This window comes from Lepidochelys kempii, chromosome 11 (assembly GCF_965140285.1).
Source record: "Lepidochelys kempii isolate rLepKem1 chromosome 11, rLepKem1.hap1, whole genome shotgun sequence".
Classification (NCBI taxonomy): domain Eukaryota; kingdom Metazoa; phylum Chordata; order Testudines; family Cheloniidae; genus Lepidochelys; species Lepidochelys kempii.
The window spans coordinates 52,015,938-52,038,566 of record NC_136390.1 but is presented as its reverse complement, the minus strand read 5'-3'; the positions used below and the strand labels follow the sequence as shown (position 1 = coordinate 52,038,566).

Here is a 22,629-nt window from a genome sequence, read left to right as displayed (position 1 = left end):
ATCTCATGGCTGCTCGGCAGAAGACGGTGCAGTAGGACTGCTAGCCATCCTCATCTCTTGCCTGCCTGGCAGAAGATGGTACAGTACGACTGCTAGCAATCCGTATCGCCTGCCTGCTCACCATAAGATGGTTCAATAGGACTGACTGCAGGACTAAAGAGAATGACCTGGTCAAGTCACTCCAAATTTAGTCTCTGCGCCCATGTCTGCCCAGGCGCTCCTGGCCGACGTGGCCAGGAGCAACTCGGACATGACGATGACGGCTACCAGTTGTATTGTACCGTCTGCTGCCACAAGGTAATGGGTTGCTGCTACTGTGTAGCAATGCAGTACCACGTCTGCCAGCACCCAGGAGACATACGGTGACGGTTACCTGAGCGGGCTCCATGCTTGCCATGGTATGGTGTCTGCACAGGTAACTCAGGAAAAAAGGCGCGAAATGATTGTCTGCCCTTGCTTTCACGGAGGGAGGGAGGGAACGGGGGCCTGACGATATGTACTCAGAACCACCCGCGACAATGTTTTAGCCCCATCAGAGTGCTCCATTGAGACTGCTCTGGACAGCATTCTCAACTCAGATGCACGATTGTTTGCCATTGCTCTGACGCAGGGAGGGGTGACTGACAACGCGGCTTACAGGGTTGGCTTCAGGGAGCTAAAATCAACAAAGGGGGTGGCTTTACATCAAGGAGTATTTCAGGCAGGACTTCACAGAGGGTTCCAATAAGAAATGGTGCACCTAAATTATTGTTCTTATTGGAACAAGGAGGTTAGTCTGGCCTCTGATTGATACATGGCTAGACTTACCTCGCTGCACCTTCTCTGTGAGTGACTGCATGTGACCTAGAGGAATGAGTCCCCTAGATGGGGTGGGGGGGGGGAAAGCAAATGAGTACAAAACAAATCTGGTCTATTTCTTGTTTTGATACACGCCATCTATCTTTTACATCTTTGGCTGGCAGCAGAGGGTGCAGAAGGACTGCATGCCATCCACATCTCATGGCTGCTTGGCAGAAGACGGTGCAGTAGGACTGCTAGCCGTCCTCATCTCTTGCCTGCCCGGCAGAAGATGATGCAATAGGACTGCTAGCAATCCATATCGCCTGCCTGCTCACCATAAGATGGTTCAATAGGACTGACTGCAGGACTAAAGAGAATGACTTGATCAAGTCACTTCAAATTTAGTCCCTGCACCCATGTCTGCCCAGGCGCTCCTGGCCGACGTGGCCAGGAGCACCTCGGACATGACGATGACGGCTACCAGTCCTATTGCACCGTCTGCTGCCACAAGGCAATGGGTTGCTGCTACTGTGTAGCAATGCTGTACTGTGTCTGCCAGCACCCAGGAGACACACGGTGACAGTGAGCTGAGCGGGCTCCATGCTTGCCGTGGTATGGTGTCTGCACAGGTAACTCAGAAAAAAAGGCACGAAACGATTGTCTGCCCTTGCTTTCACGGAGGGAGGGAGGGAACGGGGGCCTGACGATATGTACCCAGAACCACCCGCGACAATGTTTTAGCCCCATCAGGCACTGGGATCTCAACCCAGAATTCCAATGGGCAGCGGAGACTGCGGGAACTGTGGGATAGCTACCCACAGTGCAATGCTCCAGAAGTCGACTGTAGCCTCGGTACTGTGGAAGCACTCCGCCGCGTTAATGCACTTAGAGCATTTTGTGTGGGGGGACACACACTCGAATATATAAAACCGATTTCTAAAAAACCGACTTCTATAAATTCGACCTAATTTCGTAGTGTGGACATACCCATAGTGTAGACCAGGGCTAAGATTCTATACCCATCCAATCACATACCTCTACAAAAGGTGCCCAAACAAGCCTAACTCCAAACAGCTCAGATGATTCAGTTGAGGAAATATTCTGGTTCAAAAAGCTAGATTTAGATCATTTGCTAAAATCTAAAGAGCTGTTGCTGTACAAAACTGTTTCACAGAATCAAGTGGCACTACTACCAATATGGGCCTGGTGAAGAGCCAGACCGCCTAATGCAAGAGAGTAGGCAAAGAAGAAAAGTCTATCATCAGTTGGCATAATATTGCACTTTTCTTGGCATTCTGGTTGTAAAGTATGATCTAATTTCCTGGGATTACTCTGGTCTGTTCCAACTGCATGGAGTTTGTTGGAGTATTTTTAATTCCATAGGCAAAACATGCTAGAAGATGCCTTCTCTTACAAGCTTATGCTCAAATAAATTGTTTAGTCTCTAAGGTGCCACAAGTACTCCTCGTTCTTTTTTCTCTTCCAAGTGTAAATTATGAAATTAAGCAACAATTAATTGATCTTGTGGTATAAGAGTAATCAAATTTCTGCTTAGTAAGATGATACTCCACCCTTATTCAAAGAAGTAGGATATGTTTATTTCAGGCTGTATCACTCACAGCATTATGCTCAATGAAGTGCAGGACTCCCCCCATGTGGTATCGCTACTCATATATGGGAGGACATAGCCATGGACGAGTTTGTCATTAGAAATTTTTTGTTATAAGATTTATGATCTTCTATCAATGGCTCTGTTATGAGTCAGTCTTTCTATGGTGATTCTGACAATTCAAAATATTTAGTCACATATTTTCTATTGATTTCCATAAAGCTGCAGTTTTCTTGAGCTAGTGCTTCTGTGTAACTTCAATATGCGTATGCCTTGAGTTAATAGAATAAGAGGATAGCAGAGGTAAGTCATTCCAAGAATGTTTGGCTTAATGAGGTTGGTCATATAGCTGGTTAAAATTTTTCAAAACAAAGTCTTTTTAATCTCCAAACCTGCATAAGGCAGTGGTCCTGTGGTCATATAATTAAAAAACTATCATAACGCATATGAAGAAAGGGACTGAATTATGGTTGCACAGGCAACCTGAATTCTGACTTTTCCTAACTTTTGAGTGCTTGATTTTGCAATCTTAATAATGTTTGTTTAGCGCAGTGGTTTTGGATATAATATATAATATTGTAGACAGGTGCATATGAAAAATAGGTGTATAGCATATAGTACATATTTATTAATTCTATTAGTTCTTTTACCTATGGTATTATGTTCTCTTTAGTATCCTAGTAGCTGTGAAATTATTGCCAAGAATAACTTAGATTGAAAGATCTTTCTTAGTAAACGTGGTCACATGGCAATCAGTATTAGCTGAAACACAATGTACTGTACATACTTTTAAGCCCTAAGTAATAAAAATTCTTGAAGGAGCCAACCAAAGTCCTTAAGATTGACTTCCATGCCCTGATATCAGCATCATTAAGTGTTGGTAAAACAGGACCATCCTTTTTCCTGACTCTTTTGATGGAGTTGGAATTAGAGCACGGTAATTTCTTAAAAATGAAAAACAAACAACATTTCTATCAAAGTGTGTGTTTTCAGAGAATTCCTTTCAGTGGCCAGGCTTGCTACAGGAAAGGCTCCTTGTTTTCTGTTGTCCCCTCTGATTGAACAAATGAGGGTACCTACTGAATTTAAACATGATTTGGTGGGTTTTTCCTGAGCACAACTTCCTTGTGGTGGCTTCCACCTCAAGATAGGTGTGAAGGCAAGAAAGAAGGATGTGGACTGTCTGCCTTCAATACTCTTTTCTATTCACTGAAGGAGAACATATCTTGATGGCTGTCTTTGCTGAGTCCATCTACCTTCATACTATTTAAACCATTGGCAGAAGAGGGGGACAGCATGAATCTGCCTTTTTTGAACAGGACATACTCTGAAATTGCATTGAGAGCTCCTCTAAAATCAGTCATCCTCAGATCTAGTAATGCGGTATAATACAATGGTATGATATGATTATCATTCTCTTGCAGCTAATCTTACATTATAAAATGGTACCACAGCATTGCACCAAGATAGTATGTACCACTTCCAATATGTCCTGCTCAAGAGCTTGAAATCCTGGAAAAAGCAGTAAAAGTGAGTGTCACGGGGTCCACTCACCGCAGGTGGCACCTCCTCCTGGTCGGTCTGGGAATCAGCTCTCTTCAGTTCCAACGCCCCCTTCTGCTTCTTGCTGTATGCTTTATTGCCGCTCTCTCTCACAGCAACTCCATCTTCGTGCCTTGGCCCTCCAGCCAGGTCATTCTACATGCTTCCTCCATCTGGGGTATCAAAATCTTTCCTCACTATCAGTTTCTGGCCATCTTCCCATTTACTGCCCCCATGCCACTCCCTCAGTTGTTGGCAGGGGAACCCAGGCCCACCCTCTACTCCAGGTTTTAGCTCAGGGACCCTTTTGTCAGCAGCCAACATGTGTTCACTCCTTGACTTTACTACCTTTCCCTGAGCCCTTTCCTTACCTTCTAGCTCTCCCCCTACCTCTGGGTTTGCCAGCCTCACAACTCCCTCCTCCCAGGGAGTAATTGTAAGCTGGTGGTTCTCAACCAGTGGTATATGTAACCCTGGGAATATGCAGAGGTCTTCCAGGGGGGTACATCAGTTCATCTAGATATTAGCCTAGTTTTACAACAAGCTACATAAAAAGCATTAGCAAAGTCAGTACAAACTAAAATTTCATACAACGATTTGTTTATACTGCTCTATATACTATACACTGAAATGTAAGTACAATATTTATATTCCAATTGATTTATTTTATAATTATATGGTAAAATTGAGAAAAAAAGCAATTTTTCAGTAGTAGAGTGCTGTGACACTTTTGTATTTTTATGTCTGATTTTGTAAGCAAGTAGTTTTTAAGGGAGGTGAAACTTGGGGGTACGCAAGACAAATCAGACTCCTGAAAAGGTTGAGAGCCGCTGCCCTAAGCTATTTTTTCTGTAGCCCCAACCACACCTCCCTTCTCCCAGGGAGTGACTACAGCCTTTCTTCCAGCAGCTCTCAGCTACCAGGCTTTATATAGGCCCCCCTTCTGAATCCTGTCCATCTGAGCCTCATTTAATTTATCCCTGCTCTCTGGCTCCTCCTCCATGTGCACCCTGAGGAGTTAATTGGCTCAGCTAGCCACCTTAACCCCTTCAGGGCTTGTGTTGGGTGGATACCCCAACACAGTGAGCAATGGTGGCTGTACTAAATGTTTCCACAAAAGGGAAGATGGGGAGATTTAGGAGGAATGTGTTAGTGTTAAGGTCACCACTAAGTAAGTTGCTCGGTCTTTGTGTTCACCCTGTTGCATTACCTGCAAACAAACAGACCCTCAGTTAGTTAGTGAAAGGTCACAAATTTGAAATTGATAAAAATAAATATTTTAATGCAATGTGCAACTCACTGATACATAAGATTATGGAGGCTAATAACTCAAAAAGACTAGATGGTACTCAAGTCTGACCCATTATGGCACTCCTTTGTTTCCTGCACTGGGTCTTTTATATGTGCTGCTGTGAAGAGAACCAACACAGAGCACCATTTCTTTGCATGCAGGGGTGTAGAGTCCTCCATGAGGCTTTTCCATGGCCTGTCATCTTTTCCAACACAGCAGAACTGCTGTGTCTATACTGTGTAACCCTTCTGCCAGGCCGAGTTGATAGCAGCAAGGGCCGGGTTCAGTACACAGGGGTTCCCTCTCATCAAAGCAAATGCAAAACTGGCTCAAGCCCCCACCCAATGACCTGAGAAAATCTTACACACACCCCTGGGCACCTCAAAGAGGCAATACTTCCCCTCTCGCAAGCACAGAGTCTCGGTGTAGCAGAGAATCTTTAATTAAAGATGAGGTAAACAACATCAACATTAAATTGGGAGAACACCACAACTAGGGTTCATCAACCAAACCATGAGCAAAGCCCCACCCCAGCAAATTGGGCCATGTCCTTTCCCTCGGGTTCTTGGGTCCCACAACCCAAACGCCTCTTGAGTCCAGCGATCCAAAAATCACCCGAAGTCCAAAAAGTCCAACATCCCAAAAGTCCAGCCCCAGAGTTCAACAGTTTATCTGCAGAGTGTTACTCCCCAGTCTGGGTGAAAATGTATGTGTGTGGGGGGGGTTGGGGGGGAAGAGGTAAGGGGCACCTTACGTGATCTGAAGCTGACTGCCCCACAGCTCCATAGGGCTTCACTCTGCTCCGCTCCACCAGCCGCTCTGCTCCGCTCCACCAGCCGTCCCATGAACTGCTCCGCATCCCACAAGCAGCTCCCGCTGTCCCATGAACTGCTCCACCAGCCAGTCCACAAACTGCTCCACTCCGCTCTAGATCTTCAGGCTCCCCACTACTTAACACAGTGCTCAGCTCTTAGTAATTTTAGCTCTTTAGTGATTTCAGCTTGTAGTAGTGGGAGCCTCAGTGCTGGCGCACCATAAGGCCAAAGGGAATTCAGCTCAGCACCTGTAGCTAGACTCCTAATAGACCCAAAATTAGCTCTGATGTTCCACAGCGGAGAGAGACAGAGGTGCAGTTGATGTTTCAGGCCCTCACAAAGGGGCCCACACCACCAGGTACTAATACCTGTCTCCAGCCTCTCTCCAGTCACAGAGTTTTGGAACCCATATAGCTTGCCTAGCAAGTGCTACTTAGTTAATGGCAAGTCCCTCCATCATAACAAAAGGCCAAGTACAGTTCCACTGTCCTTGATTCCCATAATCAGGGTAATAACAATTTATTCTTCCTGCCCCAATAACAGAGACACTGGGGATCCCACAGAAGCCAAAGTGACCATTTGGGCAGCTATGGCCTCATTCTAGGTGGGGTGGGTGTGCCTATGCAAATAAGATCGGCCCATGAAGTTCTTTTCCACAACTTGCCACACCTCACCACCAAATGTCAGGGTGGAGCTCATCCTGACTCTGCTTACAACTTTACCTAAACCTTGCACATCTGGGCAAGGATATTAGCTTGGCAGGATTTCCCTCTCACTGTATAAGAACAGCACCTGCCATTACTAGTCTTTCTAGAAAACAAATGACAAAGTTTTTGATTCTACACAGTGCTGAGCATTCTGGCCACAATCGAGAAAATACTTGGGCAGTTTTTAACTTTAAGCATTTGAGTTATTTCATTAAAGGCTATGTAAATTATACTATGGGGAAAAGTTTGTCTACATTTAATTAAAATACACATGGTATAGTACCTTATAGTCCTTATATATTTTCCCAACTCTTTCCCCAGCTGCTGTTCCTGTTTTATTCAGTTTCTCCTGCTGCTCAGAAAGCAAAATGCATGACTGTAGGTGCGTTCGGCCAGGAGTCATCACTCTCCGGGGCAGCGGGGAACCAGACCACCTCACTATTTCTGTCAGGTATGTCAGGGAATTAGCCTGCCTGAGCAAAGAGTTCAATAGCAAGGCCCAGGCTCCTGGCTCCGAGCAGCCTGGGAGGGGGGAGACTGCCACCAGCGAGATGGGTGGCAGAGGGGACGCAGGCCCACCCACTCCGCTGCATCTCAGCCTGGGGCCCTAGCAGTGACAGAAGACCCACTGCTGTGTCAGTGGGGTTCCTGGCCTCAACACACTGACATTGGCTCTGGCAGTGTTGCAGCCTGACTAGGGCCAGCTGCCCCTGGGCTACTTCCTACCTCCCCCTCTAGAGGTACATGAGTCCGGCCAGCGTCCTCCAAGGGGTTACACACCATGGGCTCCTCGGGGTAACTGGCACTCGGTTGGCTTGGTGGCTCCTTGGGGTAACTGGCGAACGACAAGCTTGGCAGCATCTCTAGGCTCAGGCTAGCATCAGGCATTGGCTGGTCTGGCCAGTCCTCGGGTCGGCCGCCGATTGCCACAGTCTCCCATCTGGGAGCTCCGCCACATGCATCTGGCCTCTCTAATAGATGTGTTTCAACTGAGCCCTGGGGTCAGGCTTTTATTCTTCTGGTCCTGTGCCTTGACCTCTGAGGGGCGGGTGCAGGGTTCGCTGGCTCCGCCCACTTTGGCATCCAGAGAGGCTCCTCACTCTCTGGGGTGGCAGGGAATCTGAGCGCCTCGCTACAATGACATAAAAACCTAAGAATGGCCATACTAGGTCAGACCAATGGTCCATCTAGCCCAGTATCCTGTCTTCCAACAGTGACCAGTGCCAGGTGCTTCAGAGTGAATAAACATAACAGATAATCAAGTGATCCATCCCCTGTTGCACAATCCCAACTTCTGGCAACAGAGGCTAAGGACACTTCAGAGCATGGTTTTGCATCCCTGCCATCCTGGCTAATAGCCAATGATGGACCTATCCTCCATGAACTTATCTAGTTCTTTTTGAACCCTGTTATAGTCTTGGCCTTCACAACATCCTCTGGCAAAGAGTTCCACAGGTTAACTGTGTGAAGAAATACTTCCTTTGGTTTATTTTAAACCTGCTGCCTATTAATTTCATTTGGTGACCCCTAGTTCTTGTGTTATGAGGAATAATAACACTTCCTATTTACTTTTGCCACACAAGTCATAATTTTATAGACCTCTGTCAATCCCCCCTTAGTCGTCTCTTTTCCAAGCTGAAAAGTCCCAGTCTTATTAAGCTCTCCTCATATGGAAGCTGCTCCATACCCCTAATCATTTTTGTTGTCCTTTTCTGTACCCTTTCCAATATATCTTTTTTGAGATGGGGCGATCAGAATCTGCATGCAGTATTCAAGATGTGGGCATACCATGGATTTATAGAGAGGCAATATGATATTTGCTCGCATATTCCCTTTCTTAATGATCCCCAACATTCTGTTCACTTTTTTGACTGCCGCTGCCCACTGAGTGGATGTTTTCCGAGAGCTATCCACAATGACTCCAAGATCTCTTTCTTGAGTGGTAACAGTTAATTTAGATCCCACCATTTTATATATGTAGTTGAGATTATGTTTTCCAATGTGCGTTACTTTACATAACCTCTTATTCCAGAGTTCCTGTTAATGCTTATTATTCTGGCAGGAATGCCCCCACAACTGCTTCCCCTTCTTCCATCAAATGACCCTGGAGACCAAAGTACTGATTCTTTAAGGGGATCAGAATACTTTTGATTCCTACTAAGTGGAGTCGGGGGAGCTGAGGGTGATGAGCTCAACCCCCACCCAGGTGACTGGTAGTCAAGAAACCTAAAGAGTCATGTACACCACAGAAATGGTTTAGCTTTGTGGGACAGCAGTATCATATGCTATTGCTTTACAATTTCAAGAACAAAGGTTTTTAAAAGTCACTTTAAAATGGTGCTGCTTCATACTTTCATTTTGTTCTTATTATGTGTCACATTGCTATATCCCATACCATCTATCACATGCAGAATTTGAATACTCAGCCAATCTCAGCCAATTATAGCCCACTGACAGGACAGAAAAGCAAGCACAGGCTATAACATGACTGTGAGTGGGTGGAGGAGCAGACATTGCCACTGGCTTCCAAGTTAAAAAAATGATTACTCACCTTCTCATAACTGTTGTTCTTCGAGATGTGTTGTTCATATCCATTCCAATTAGGTGTGTGAGTGCCGCGTGCACAGTCATCAGAATGTTTTTCCCTTAGCAGCATCCATTAGGTCAGCTGTGGAGCCCCCTGGAGTGGCGCCTCCATGGCAGTGAATATAGGTACCTGCCAACCCGCTGCCTCCCCCAGTTCCTTCTTGCCAGCTACTCCAACAGAGGGGAAGGTGGGGATTTGGAATAGATATGAGTGACACATCTCGAAGAACAGCAGTTATGAGAAGGTGAGTAACCAGTTTTTCTTCTTTGAGTGTTTGCTCATATCGATTTCAGTTAGGTGACTCCCAAGCCCTACCCCAGAGGTGGGGTCGGAGTTATGGAATCGCTGACTGAAGCACCGCTCTGCCGAATGCTGCATCATCTCCAGCATGCTGAGTGATGGTGTAATGAGAGGTGAATGAATGAACCAAGGACCATGTCGCCGTCCTTCAGATCTCTTGAATACGGACCTAGGCAAGGAATGCTGCCAATGAGGCCTGCACCCTTGTGGAATGCACCGTTCGTGCCGGTGCTGGAACCTGGGCTAACTCGAAACAAGTCTGGATCCAGGCCCTCCTGTCCTTCCAGCTCTCTGGTGTCGTCCTGAGATCCTCTGTGATGAGGCCGGGAGTCCTTTCATCCAGTCTGCCACTGCTACGAACAGCTGGTTTGACTTCCAAAATGGTTTCGTGTGCTTGATGTAAAAAGCCAGCGCTCAATGAACATCCTGTGTGTGGAGCCTCTGTTCTAGGCTACTGTTGTGAGGCTTAGGATAGAATACTGGTAGAAAAATGTCCTGTGTGGTGTGGAATTGGGACACCACCTTTGGAAGAAAGGCCAGATGAGGTCTGAATTGCACCTTGTCCTTAAAGAAAACCATGTGGGGGGTGTCGGAGGTGAGGGCCTTTAGCTCAGACACCTTCCTTGCTGAGGTAATGGCAACCAGGAAATCTAACTTCCATGATAGGTAGAGGAGCAAACAAGTTGCCACAGGTTCAAATGGGGGCCCCATTAGTCTGGAGAGGAGCAGGTTAAGGTCCCATGCTGGAACCGGTTGTCTAACTTGCGGGTACAGACGTTCCAGACCCTTAAGGAGATGGCCGACCATGGGGTTGGCGAAGGAATGCCCAGCTGCTCCTGGGTGGAAGGCCAAAATGGCTGCCAGATGCATGTTGATGGATGACGGTGCTAGACCCTGCTATTTCAGGTGCTCCAGTATGAGCAGTATGGGCATCTGTATTGGGGGTGTGCGGCCCTGAGTACACCAGAATGTAAACCTCTTCCACTTAGCCAGGTAGGTAGCCCTAGTGGAGGGTTTTCTGCTACAAAGTAAGACCTCCCTCACTGACTCCAAGCACATGAGCTCTATGGGGTTTAGCCATGAAGCTTCCAGGCTGTGAGATGGAAGAACTGGAGGTTGGGGTGGTGAAGGCGATCAAGTCCGGGAACAGTGGCAATGTGATCAGGGCATCCACTGACAGGTCCAGGACCATGGTGTACCAGTGTTGGCGAGGCCGCACTGGTACCACCAGTATAGCGGCTGCCTTGTCTCTGCAAATCTTGAGCAGGACCTTGTGTATGAGTGGGAATGGTGGGAATGCATACAGAAGACATCCCATCCAGGGGAGGAGGAACGTGTCCGCAAATGAGCAAGGGTTGTGCTTCTGAAAGGAGCAGAATTACAGGCACTTTCTGTTGCCTCGTATGGTGAATAGATCAGCCTAGGGAGTTCCCCACCTCTGGAAAACATTGTGTATGATGTCCAGGCAGATAGACAATTCATGGTTGTGGAAGAATCTGCTGAGATAGTCCACTAGCTCGTTCTGGGCATCTGGGAGGTAGGATACTTCCAGGTGAATGGAGTGGGCAATGCAGAACTCCCACAACAGGAGGGCTTCCCAGCATAGGGGAGAGGAATGGGCACTACCCTGCTTGTTGATGTAAAACACTGCAGTTGTAGTGTCTGTCATAACTGCCACACACTGGCCTTGAAGCTGGGCCTGGAAGGTTTGGCACACTAATCGGACCGCCCTCAACTCTTTGATGTTGATATGAAGTGAGGGACTGTCCTGAGACGAGAGGCCTATATCTGAATGTCTCCCAGGTGTGAGCCCCATCCCAGCACTGATGCGTCCATTACCAGGGACAAAGAGTGCTGGGGTCAGTTGAAGGGGACTCCCTGGTACACCTTTTGAGGGTCGAGCCACCATCGGAGGAACTCGAGGACTTGCACCGGAATGGTGACCACAGAGTCTAGGATGTCGCACCTTGGATGGTAGACCAATGTAAGGCAAGCTTGGAGAGGTCTGAGCCTCAGTCTGGCATGCTGTACCACGTACATGCATGCTGCCATGTGACTGAGAAGACTCAGGTACCCCCTTGTTGTAGTAGTAGGGTATTGTCTGAGGCCTTGTATGATGTCAGTCATTGCTGGAAGCGAGCTTCCAGCAGGAACGCCCCAGCCCAGATCAAGTCCAACACCGTACCGATAAACTTTATCCTTTGGGTCAGTAGCAGGGTTGACTTGTTCACATTGAGCAGGAGACCCAACCTGTTGAAGGTGGATCTGACGAAGGATAGCTAAGACTCCACCTCTTCCTTGGAATACCCCCTGAGCAGCCAGTCATACTTGCGCCTGCCATTCCTTCCCTGCTTTCTGTAGGAATCCTGGCTCAGATGAGGGGGACAGGAGCACTGTTGCAGCTGGGGCTTAAAATGTTTACGTTGGGTTGCCAGTGTGTGCATGCCCAATGACTTCATAGTAGCCCGGGAGTCTGTAAGGCTGTGCAGTCTGGAGTCCATTTGCTCCATGAAAAGGCCTGTAGTGTCAAACAGCAGGTCCCGTAGTGTCTGCTGCACTGCCGGGGGAAGCCCAGATGCCTGAAGCCATGAGCTTCTTCTCATAGTGATGCCTGAGGACAGGGTTTGCGCGGACTCAGTGAGGCCTATAAAGAGGTACATGCCACTGCCTTGCCCTCTTCCACTATTGCCACAAACTCTGCTCTCGAGTCCGGTGATACCAATTCTTTAAACTTCAGCATGGAGGTCCATGAATTGAAGTTGTACCTGCTGAGGATAGTTTGCTGGTTAGCTATCCTCAACTGCAGCCTCCCAATCGAATGGACCTTTTGGCCAAAAAGGTCCATCTTTTTCGACTCCTTAGACTTTGGAGTCAGTCTATGTTTCCCCGGTCTCTCCTTCTCGTTCACCACAGACACAACCAACGAGCAGGCCTGGTGCGAGAAGAGGTACTCGTACCCCTTTGAGGGTACAAAGTATTTCCTCCCCACCCCCTTGACTGTCGGGGGAATGGATGCAGAGGTTTACCACAGAGTTTTAATGTTATTTTTGATTGTATTTATGATGGGCAGAGCAGCCCTGGATGGCCCTTCTGGTGTCAAAATGTTGACCATGGGGTCCTCATACTCAACCACCTCCCCTGCCTCCAACCCCATGTTGTGGGCAATCCTGCATAGCAGGTCCTGATGGGCCCTGCTATCAATGGGGGGTGGTCCCAAGGCTGAAGCCCTTGCCAGTGCTTCATCTGGCGACGAAGCCGACGAAGCCAGAGGTGGCGCCGGGCCCTCCTGTCATTCCAGCTCTCTGGTGTCATCCTCTTTGGCACTGTGGCTCTCGGTGCCAATCCTCTTAGCAGGTGCTGGGGATGAGTGCTGTTCGGCCGGTGCTGGGGACCGGTGCCGCTGAGCCAGTGATGGGAACCAGTGCTATCTATCTGTGCTGGGAACCAGTGTCTCGGTGCCAGTGATGGGGAGCAATGCCTAAATAGAACTGAGGAACCCCATCTGGAAACTGGTGCCGGAGAACAGTGCCACGATGGTGGTGTCAAACAGCAGTGCCATGGGGGGGTGGTGCTGTGTTGGTGAAGGTCACTGCCTCATCATGGCAGGTTTTCTTCTAGATGGTGCTGCTCACTGTGGCACCGGAGGCCTGTCTCTGCCAGCCAGAGACTGAGGAGCCGTCATGGCAATCAGATCCCTCATGGCCTCAAAAATATCTGGGGTGGAGAGGAGCTCCAATTCCTCCACCTGGCACTCCCAGTCAGGAGAGTCTATGGGCACCGGACTCCTTTGAGGGACCAAAGTCCACGGTGCCATCTCCTGTAACTCTGGCACCGGGTGCTCCTGCATTGGACGCACTCCGGTCACACCAGCTGGCACTGCTGTCTTTGGCACAGGGGAGCGGCCCCTGTCCGTCTTCCTGTGCCGCTTGTGCAGCACTGGGGAGTGGAAGCGGTGCCAAGTTGCCTCCATGGACTTTGGTGCTGGGGAGCATCGGTGTCGAGGGTCTCTTTGGCTATAGGCCTTCCTTGGCACTGTGTTACACATGGAGGCTGGAGCATTCCGCATGGATGTGCTCAGGGCCGGAGGCTGTCGGCCTGGGGCTGTCTGAGGATGAAGAGCTGCCTCCATCAGGTTCTGACTGAGCCTGAAGTCTTGCTCTTTCTTCATCGTTGGGTGGAACACCCTGCAAACTTTGCACCTCTCTGTCTGGTGCGCCTCTCCCAGACACTTAAGGCAAGAGTTGTGGGGGTTACCTGTTGGCATGGGCTTGTGGCAGATTCCACGGGACTTAAACCCGTGGGACTGAGGCATGCCCCGGAGCCCAGGGGAAGGGCATGGGGTCGGGGGTACACAACACTCCAAATATTCCTATCACTAACTAACTTAACTAACTACTTAACAACTATAAACTAAGAACTATGAGCTACAACAAGTAACAAGCTAAGGGAAGCACTTGTAAAGCAAGCAACCGCAGTTCCAACGACCGCCACTGGCGGTAAGAAGGAACTGAGGAGGTGGCAGGTCAGCAGGGACCTATATTCACCGCCATGGAGGCGCCACTCCAGGGGGCTCCACAGCTGACCCGATGGGTGCTGCTAAGGGAAAACTTTCCGACAACTGTGCACGAGGCACGCACACACCTAATTGGTATGGATATGAGCAAACACTTGAGGAAGAACACGCACTTATTTGCAGGTGAGACAGATGAAGAAACAGCATGGCTAATACTGCTCAGCGCTGCTCTTGACTGTGACCTTTCTGGAAGTTTAGTGTAGGGAAACTCACACACATCAAATATTAACACAACTGAGACCATTATACTTTTGTTTTGGTTGGCAGATGGAGATGATGGGGGTTGTTAGATGGGTCAGCTCTCAGGTTTTTTCTAGCACATTGGAAGGCTTGATTCTGCAAGGTTAAATGGGATTTGAGTGTACCCTGCGCCTCACAGGAGATGCTCAGAACCTGCTAGGATCTGGCCCAGAACTTCACCTGGCTGATTCACCTGAAACATAACTCTATGGGGTCCCTGGATTACCCCCTGCCTCCTGCAGGACTGCTCAATCCCCACAATGCCCTGTGGAATCTCTGCCCTACCTCCCACTCTGATCTGAATACTGTATGAATCACACTCCACCCACAGGATATGTCTTTATGTTTTCCAAATTTACCCAAGGATCTGTACAAAGTTAAATGTAGGGGTTTTTTTATGTGTTTCCATTACGTTTTACTCTTAGTGTTCTTGTGTGTTGCCCATTATTGAATCTAGCCTCCTATCACATCATTCCTTCCCACTCCAGTCTGATAATTATGCCATGAAACCTCGTTTGTCCGCTTCTCCCACAGTCATGGCCGTGCTTTTGTCCATGCTTTCCCCTCTGGATTGCTCTCTCTAAGTTGGTCTGCCTGGACCTTTTAAATTCAAACCTTTCCTTATTGCTCACACTTGTCTGTTAGAAATGAGTCAGTGACGACATTTCAATCTTTATTCATGCTAATCCTCCCCTCCTCCACACACACACTTTTTGTTTCCTGGTGATCCGCACTAATCTTTGCTGAGTAACCATGTAATCTTATTGTTTTCACTCTGTCCTTCCTCTTGCAACTCTTCCCTTCAGTTTTGTAATTCCCTATCTTGTGTCATGTCTGAAATAAGATTGCAGCAAGCTCCTTGGAGAACACACCATGACTCGTTTATACTGTGAGCTCTCTGGTGCTGAAAAATAATAAATAGCCATTAGAAATGTTGGTACTTAAATACCCAATATTAATAAATATTTCTGAACAGCTTAGGCTAAATATAGAGGGCTAGATATTCCACACCCAACCTAGATACTTTGTGCATAGGATAGCTCCCTGTTCTATGGGCAGTGTGTAAACAGCAATGTTAGTAGCTCTGCTGTATAAGGGACAAAGCATGAGAGTGTGCACCGGTTTAGATGGGGACTTTAAAAAGAGCTCAGCCTTTGCCTGACTCTGCTCCCATTGAAATCAACAGTAAAACTCCTTTTGACATAAATGGGGACAAAGTTAAGCCAACATTGAACACAAGAACGGCCATACTGGGTCAGACCAAAGGTCCATCTAGCCCAGTAGCCTGTCTTCCGATAGTGGCCAATGCCAGGTGCCCGAGAGGGAATGAACAGAACAGGTAATCATCAAGTGATCCATCCCATTGCCCATTCCCAGCTACTGGCAAACAGAAGCTAGGGACACCATCCCTGTCCAACATTGAGCACTTCAAAATTCTCAGGCTTAGCACACTCCATTTTTAAGCAGAACTGCCCATTGACCTGGATGGGGAATTCTCAAACAAACACAGGCAAACAAAGAGACAACAACCTTAACAACCTAATGGCACAATCTGCCTTTTAATTAGGAAAGGGTACCAAGTGACTGTATCTCTCGGAGCTTATGCTGAAAGTAAACATTTGAACTAGCCCAGAATCTAACCTCATTTTAACATCCCTGGTTTATAGTCACCGTTTACACAGTATTCTATGATGCAGAATTTCAACTGTTGATCTATTTGGTTATTACACTTGTGCCTGGTTATGATGCTGTTGTTCTAACATCTCTCACGGATACAATAACATCATTATTTTCCTTTTTCCTTCTGCTTTGTGGCCACCCTTTACAAATGAGCTTTATGTGACAGGCCTGTGATAAAATTAATCATAAATCATTCTCTGCATATTTATAGTGCCTGCCTTCCCAGGCTCTCAAAGCACTTTACAGACATTAATTAATCAAATCTCTGAAAAGCCCTGTAGTTACTCACAAGTAATTATTATTCCCATTTTACAGATGAGAACACTGAAATAAATATATGTAAGCAGAGTCAGGATGAGCTCTACCCTGACATCTGGTGACGAGTCATGGTGGGTTGTGGAAAAGAACTTCAGGGGCTGATCTCATTTGCATAGGCACACCCACCCTGCCTAGATGGTCACTTTGGCTGCTGTAGAAGCCCGAGTTTCTCTGTTATTGGGGCAGGAATAAACTGTTATTATCCTGATTATGTGAATCAAGGACAGTGGAACTGTATTTGGACTTTTGTTATGATGGAGGGACTCACCATCAACTAAGCAGCACTCGCTAGGCAAGGGTCATGGGTTCCAAAACCCAGTGAAGGGAGAGAGGCTGGGGACAGGTATTAATACATGGTGTTGTGGCCTTACATGCTAATTACACTTCCTCCTCTCTCCACTATGGAATATCAGAGCTAATTTTGATTCTATTAGGAATCTAGTTACAGACTGCTAAGCTGAATTCACTTTGGACCAATGGTGCATTAGTACTGAGGCTCCTCTACTACAAGCTGAAATCACAAAAGAGCTAAATTTACTAAGAGCTGACATCACTGAGTGTTGTGTTAAGTAGTGGGGGAGCTTGAAGATAGTTTGCAGGATGGCTGGCAGAGCAGAGTGGCTGGTGGAGCGGAGCAGTTTGTGAGATGCCTGGAGCAGCTCGTGGGGGCAGCTGGCAGAGCGGAGTGATTCGTGGGACGGCTGGTGGAGCGGAGCGGAGCGGAGCAGAGCAGAGCCCCATGAAGAGGTGGGGCAATTGGCTTTGGACCATGTAAGGTGCCCCTTAGGCCCCCCATCTCCACCCAGGTTGGGAGGTAAAACTCTGCAGATAAACTTTTGAACTCTGGGGCTGCACTGACCAGGGACAGAGACTTTTGGGGTGTTTGACTTTTGGGACTTTGGGTGATTTTGGGGTTGCTGGACTCAAGAACCAAAGGGAAAGGAAACACCCCAATTTGCTTGGGGTGGGTTTTTTGCTCATGGATTGTGTTAGGAATCCTGTTGGTAGTGTTTCCCCAACATAATGCCACATTGTTTCTCTCTGTTATTAAAAGGCTTTGCCTCACGCAGACTCTGTGCTTGCGAGAGGGGAAGTATTGCCTCTTGGAGGTGCCCAGCAGGAGTGGTATATATTTGTCCCAGGTCACTGGGTGGGGGCTCGAGCCGGTTTTGCATTGTGTTATTGGAATGGAACCCTTAGATACTGAGCCTGGCACTTGTTGCTGCCAACTCTGACGGGCAGAAGGGTTACATATAAATAATACTAATGACTATAAAACGACAATAATACTGTGAACACACTTTACATGACACTTCTCACTTGCAGATTTTAAAAGGCATAAAAAGTCAATATCTGCCTGTTACAGAGAGAGAAACTGAGGCACACAGATTCAGTGACTTGCTCAAGATCACACAAAAATGTGCGGCAGAGCCAAAAATAGATTTCAGGTATCCAGATTTCCAGTCCAGCATGATCCAGTGAATCAAAGGTGCTTATGAAACACAGAAGGTAAAGTAACATAGGAGTGTCAGTGGCAGAACCAGGGGCAAAGCCCAGGACTCTTAAGTACCAAACTACTAAACTCTAAATCACCCTCCCTTTTGGCATCCATGAGGCAGAAAGAAAGAGGGAATTATCAGCAGCCACAATTCAAAATTCAAACCATGAAAACCAGCAAAATGTTATTTTATTTTGTCAAATATATAAAAATAAAACAGCAGTGCATAAACAGAGAAGGGTTTTTGTTTAAGAAAACAAGTTCTGAAAATTAAAATAATTTGCAATATGCCATCCTTTTGTAAGAACTGTGTACATTCTGTGCGAAGAAAAAATCACTCAGTTGTTTACTTCCTGGCTTGGAAATGGGCTCAATAAATCCAGGTATGCTTTCCGATTGGTCAGCCTCTTGGCCATATTTAATAATGCTCACCACAGGCCTCTTGGCTTGTAGAGACGGGCAAGCTGTTTTCTTTCAGAACAAAACAAATCTTGGTTCTTTGCATTCGCTAATATTTTTGGTCTTTAATTATGGCCATTCTAGATGCTATGATTCATAAAGTAGTGTTGTTTGTTTTCCCTTGAAATGAAAATTAATTAGATGGAGAGGCTAAAAGAAGCAGAAATTAGGCTAATTCTTTGAAGACTACTGTAGCATGTTGGATTATTAATAAATTCATAGGTGATATAGCTCACCAAATCAATTCCCTGCCATTTCAAAGGCTATGCGGGCACTGGTGCACCTCATTTGCTTCTATTCTCTGCTTGTGGCACACAATTGTTTAGTCTTCTGAGGGCTGTAATATTTTCATCTAATCTGGGTTACTGGGCTCAGTACAAGGATAACTGTGTGGGGTGTAGTGTCCTGTAATGTGCAGGAGGTGATCTTGTTGTCCCATCTGGACTTAAACTCTAAGATTCTGTGATTTTATGTATACAAGCATATTTTATTGACTATCAGAGCTTGTGAAATTATTAACCCTTTTTTCTCTTCGTCTACAAACAGTTCATAGCTTTTACAAACTTGTTTGCTATTCAGAGTTTTTTGCCAAGGGGATTGTGAACAAATTTTAGCCTACAGACAACTGTGAACTGCTTGCAGTGAGTACTGTATTTATTCAGCTATTCAGAATTATGGACTCGCTATCAAGTTGTATGATTGCTCAGTTATATGGGTAAATCCTGACATATCGAGAGGAGAATATGCTCTTACAATTAGTGGTCTTGTTAAACTGGGTGTAACCCAAGGCTGACGTCCTCTAGCTATCTATAGGACACAGATGGTGTAGCTAACTACACTATTTTGCCTTCCTGAATTACCTCCGCCTAGAATAGAAGCATCAGAAGAGAAGATAAGTAATTCCATACTAGTTCAACTCTGGCCTAATTCTAAGCAAGTAAACAACACTGCCATACTGTGCCACAATGCACGAGGCTTCTGATATGATCTAAAATAATAAATGCATAAGTACAAAAAATTATAAATAAAATAGTAATAATAATAATAATACTACTGCAGTACCACATAAAAGTCCCAGTCATTAAGCAGGACCTCACTTTACCGTGCAAACACAGAAGAAAAAGATGGTCCATGTCCCAAAGAGTTTACAACAAAATACATTTATATAGCACTTTCTTACTCATTCATTCACTCAATCACTCACTCATTATTATTCGTATTAGAGTAATGTGTAGAAGCTCCAACCAAGAGGAGGCTCCATTTTTTTAAGCTCTGTACAGACATACAGTAAACAATTATATCTTCTCCATAGAGTTTACCATCTTAGGTCTGATCATACAGACAGTTATGCATGTGATTAACTTTAAGCATATAAATAGTCTTATATACATAAGTATGAGCAGGATTGGGGCTTAGTTAAAGACAAGACAGGGAGGTGAAACACAGCAGTGGAGAAAAGGGATAATAGTAATAGGACCATGTTTTGACATAGATTAGTTGTGTGCACATTTTATAAGTATATAGTATTTATTGTTTGATGGACAGAAATAAGCAAATCTACTTGGCACCTGCCTAGACATTATCATGAAATTAGTCCATCTTCAAAGCACTTAGCAAATATTAATTAATATTTACAACACCCTATGAGATTGAGAAACTGAGGGAGAGAGATTAAATGATTTGCTCAAGGCTACACAGTGGTCAGTGACAGATCTAGCCTTAGAATTCAAGACTGCCTGACTCCCAGCTCTCTGCTAAGTCACTAAACCACACCTCTTTCTCAGAAGTGTTGTGGTGATTAGATGTTGCTTGTAATTATTAGAATTGGGAACACTGGCTGTTGGGTGTCTGAAAGGACAGGAAACAGGAAGGACGGGGGAAGAGTTGAAGAGGCTGAGGGAGAGCTACTGAGGGTATAGCAGCAGCTTGGAAAAGAGGTTTCCACTTTAAAAAATAAAGTCCTGTTGAAGTTTGTTAGTACCTTGCCTGGCTACTACAACAAGTGTCTTAACTTTCTCTTCTCCAACTCCCTCCTCATTTCCTTCCAATTCGATTTCTGCCTACTCCACGCTACTGAAATCGCCCTGGCAAAAACTTCTAATTGTATCTTCCTTCCCAGATGTAAAGGTCTTGTCTCCATGTTCATTCTCTGTTTTTCTACTGCCTTTGCGACCATAAACATTATCACTTCTCATTGAGACTGTATGTTCCTTGAGGGTTCTTGTGGCACCTTAGAGACTAACCAATTTATTAGAGCATAAGCTTATGCGCTAATAAATTGGTTAGTCTCTAAGGTGCCACAAGTCCTCCTTTTCTTTTTGCGAATACAGACTAACACGGCTGCTACTCTGAAACTTGAGGGTTCTGTGACTCTAACTTTGCTGATCGCTCCTTAAACATTTTCTTCCTTCTCCTCTTCCAGGTTTCTGCTCCCCATGGTTCTGTCCTTGGCCAGTGTATTTCAGTATTAGTAATAAATCAACTGTAATGCATTGTTTATGTTGCTATATCAGAGTATAATTAAATGATTTACTAATTAAACTGAAGTTCTTGACCAAACACACAGAAGACTGAATTCAACAACATGAATTAGTGAGTGAAACACTCAAAACACTTTCCTTTTTGAGATTCAGAGTGTTACACCAAGCAAACCAATTGTGAAACAACTGAATCCCTTTCAACCCAGACTTAGAATGTTTTGCACAGCCTCAAGTGCTCTTGGGCAAGTCACTTAATTCCTCTGAACCTCAATTTCCCCACCTGCAGCATAGGTATAATGCCTAGCTCAAAAGCGTGTTGTGAAGCTTAGAATACTAATGTTTGCAAAGTGCTCTGAGGTTCTTGGGTAATGGTGCTATAGAAACACAACCCTACATATTAAATATGTAGTGACATATAACAACTTTATCTGTAAAATATAAGAGATATTTCTTTAGCAGACTCTGTATGATTTGCAGCCACTAAGCAACATACTGAAAACATCATTTTGAAATCAGTGATAGGTAGTGGAGTAAACTAAATATTTCTTTCAAGACAGCAGGTACAGAATCCATCACTGATGGTAATAAACCTGATGGAACTGGAAGAGAAAGTGGGAATTGATTAATAATAAAGTTTCATTCCTCACAGTGGGTTTTAGTAGTCTTTAAATAGGAATTAAATTTAAGAGAATCAGTTGTGTAAATATTTTCCTTTATAATTATATGTTGCTTTGAACCTTTAGTTTGCTTGAGGTTAAATACCTCTCAACAATGCCTGTGACCTGTCTGACATATCTGGTTGCAATTTTATCTGATAAACATTCTGTACTTGTTTATCCTATATGTCACATTTTTTGGCTTTCCCACATCTATTCAGCATAGGCATAGACTCTGAGCCTGCAAACACTTGGGCACACACACATAATTTCAACACAAGACTATTCCCAATGTAAAATTATACATGTGCAAAAGTGTTTGCAGGATTAGAACCATAATTAGTAAACAGCCCATAGACGTAGAGGAGTCTTTATTTTAAAAACTCATTCAAAAAAGCAACAGAAATAAATTACACTTACAGCAAAGCAAGGTCCTGCTTCAGCCCCAATTAAAGTCAGTAGCAAAGCAACCATTGATTTTAATAAGAGCAGGGCTGGGTCTCAATGTAAAGTCCATTGACCTGATTCTGATCTTACACCAGGGTAGAACCATGGATGCATTCTGTAAGAATGTTGCTAATACACAGCTACTCATTCCAACTTGTGTGTGACACAGAACCCTTAGAATTTTAGATCATATGATTTTCCTCCTATATCATACTAGGCAAGACGTTACAAGTAAAAATGTTGCTGATATTTCCTCACACTGACAACATAGGATTCTCCAGAAATAAACAAACAAATGTAACTTGTCATCTGTATCTGGACTTTTGCCCAGATTTTTAAAGGTATTTATTGTGTTGCTTTGCTCAGCATTGCAACATTTATGTAATCTAGATGGCTAAATCCCGTTTTCAAAAGGTCTTCAGAATGGCCTAAATCTGATTGATTTATCCATCTCATTAAATGCTAAGTCTCTCAGAACACATTGTCATACTAGCTTGGGAAGTTTCACAAAAATCCAGGACCAAAGAAAAGAATTCAGGTATTCTGATTGACAAAACTAGCTATTTTAATCACTGGGCCATGTGCCAATTCAAAAATCCAGCTCACTGAGGAGTGAAAGTGGCCAGGCCATTTTTAAAGGATGGTCC

General features: G+C 45.4%; 1 long non-coding RNA gene across 5 annotated transcripts in view; it reads right to left on the bottom strand.

Annotated features, from left to right (window-relative positions):
* LOC140895735 (uncharacterized) overlaps positions 1-22,629 on the bottom strand; it is a 69,620-nt gene that overhangs the window by 26,922 nt on the left and 20,069 nt on the right. For all 5 annotated transcript variants that reach the window (XR_013634428.1, XR_013634429.1, XR_013634430.1 and 2 more), the window contains one exon: positions 3,944-5,141. This is a non-coding gene — a long non-coding RNA (uncharacterized LOC140895735). The remainder of the gene's footprint in view (positions 1-3,943; positions 5,142-22,629) is intronic.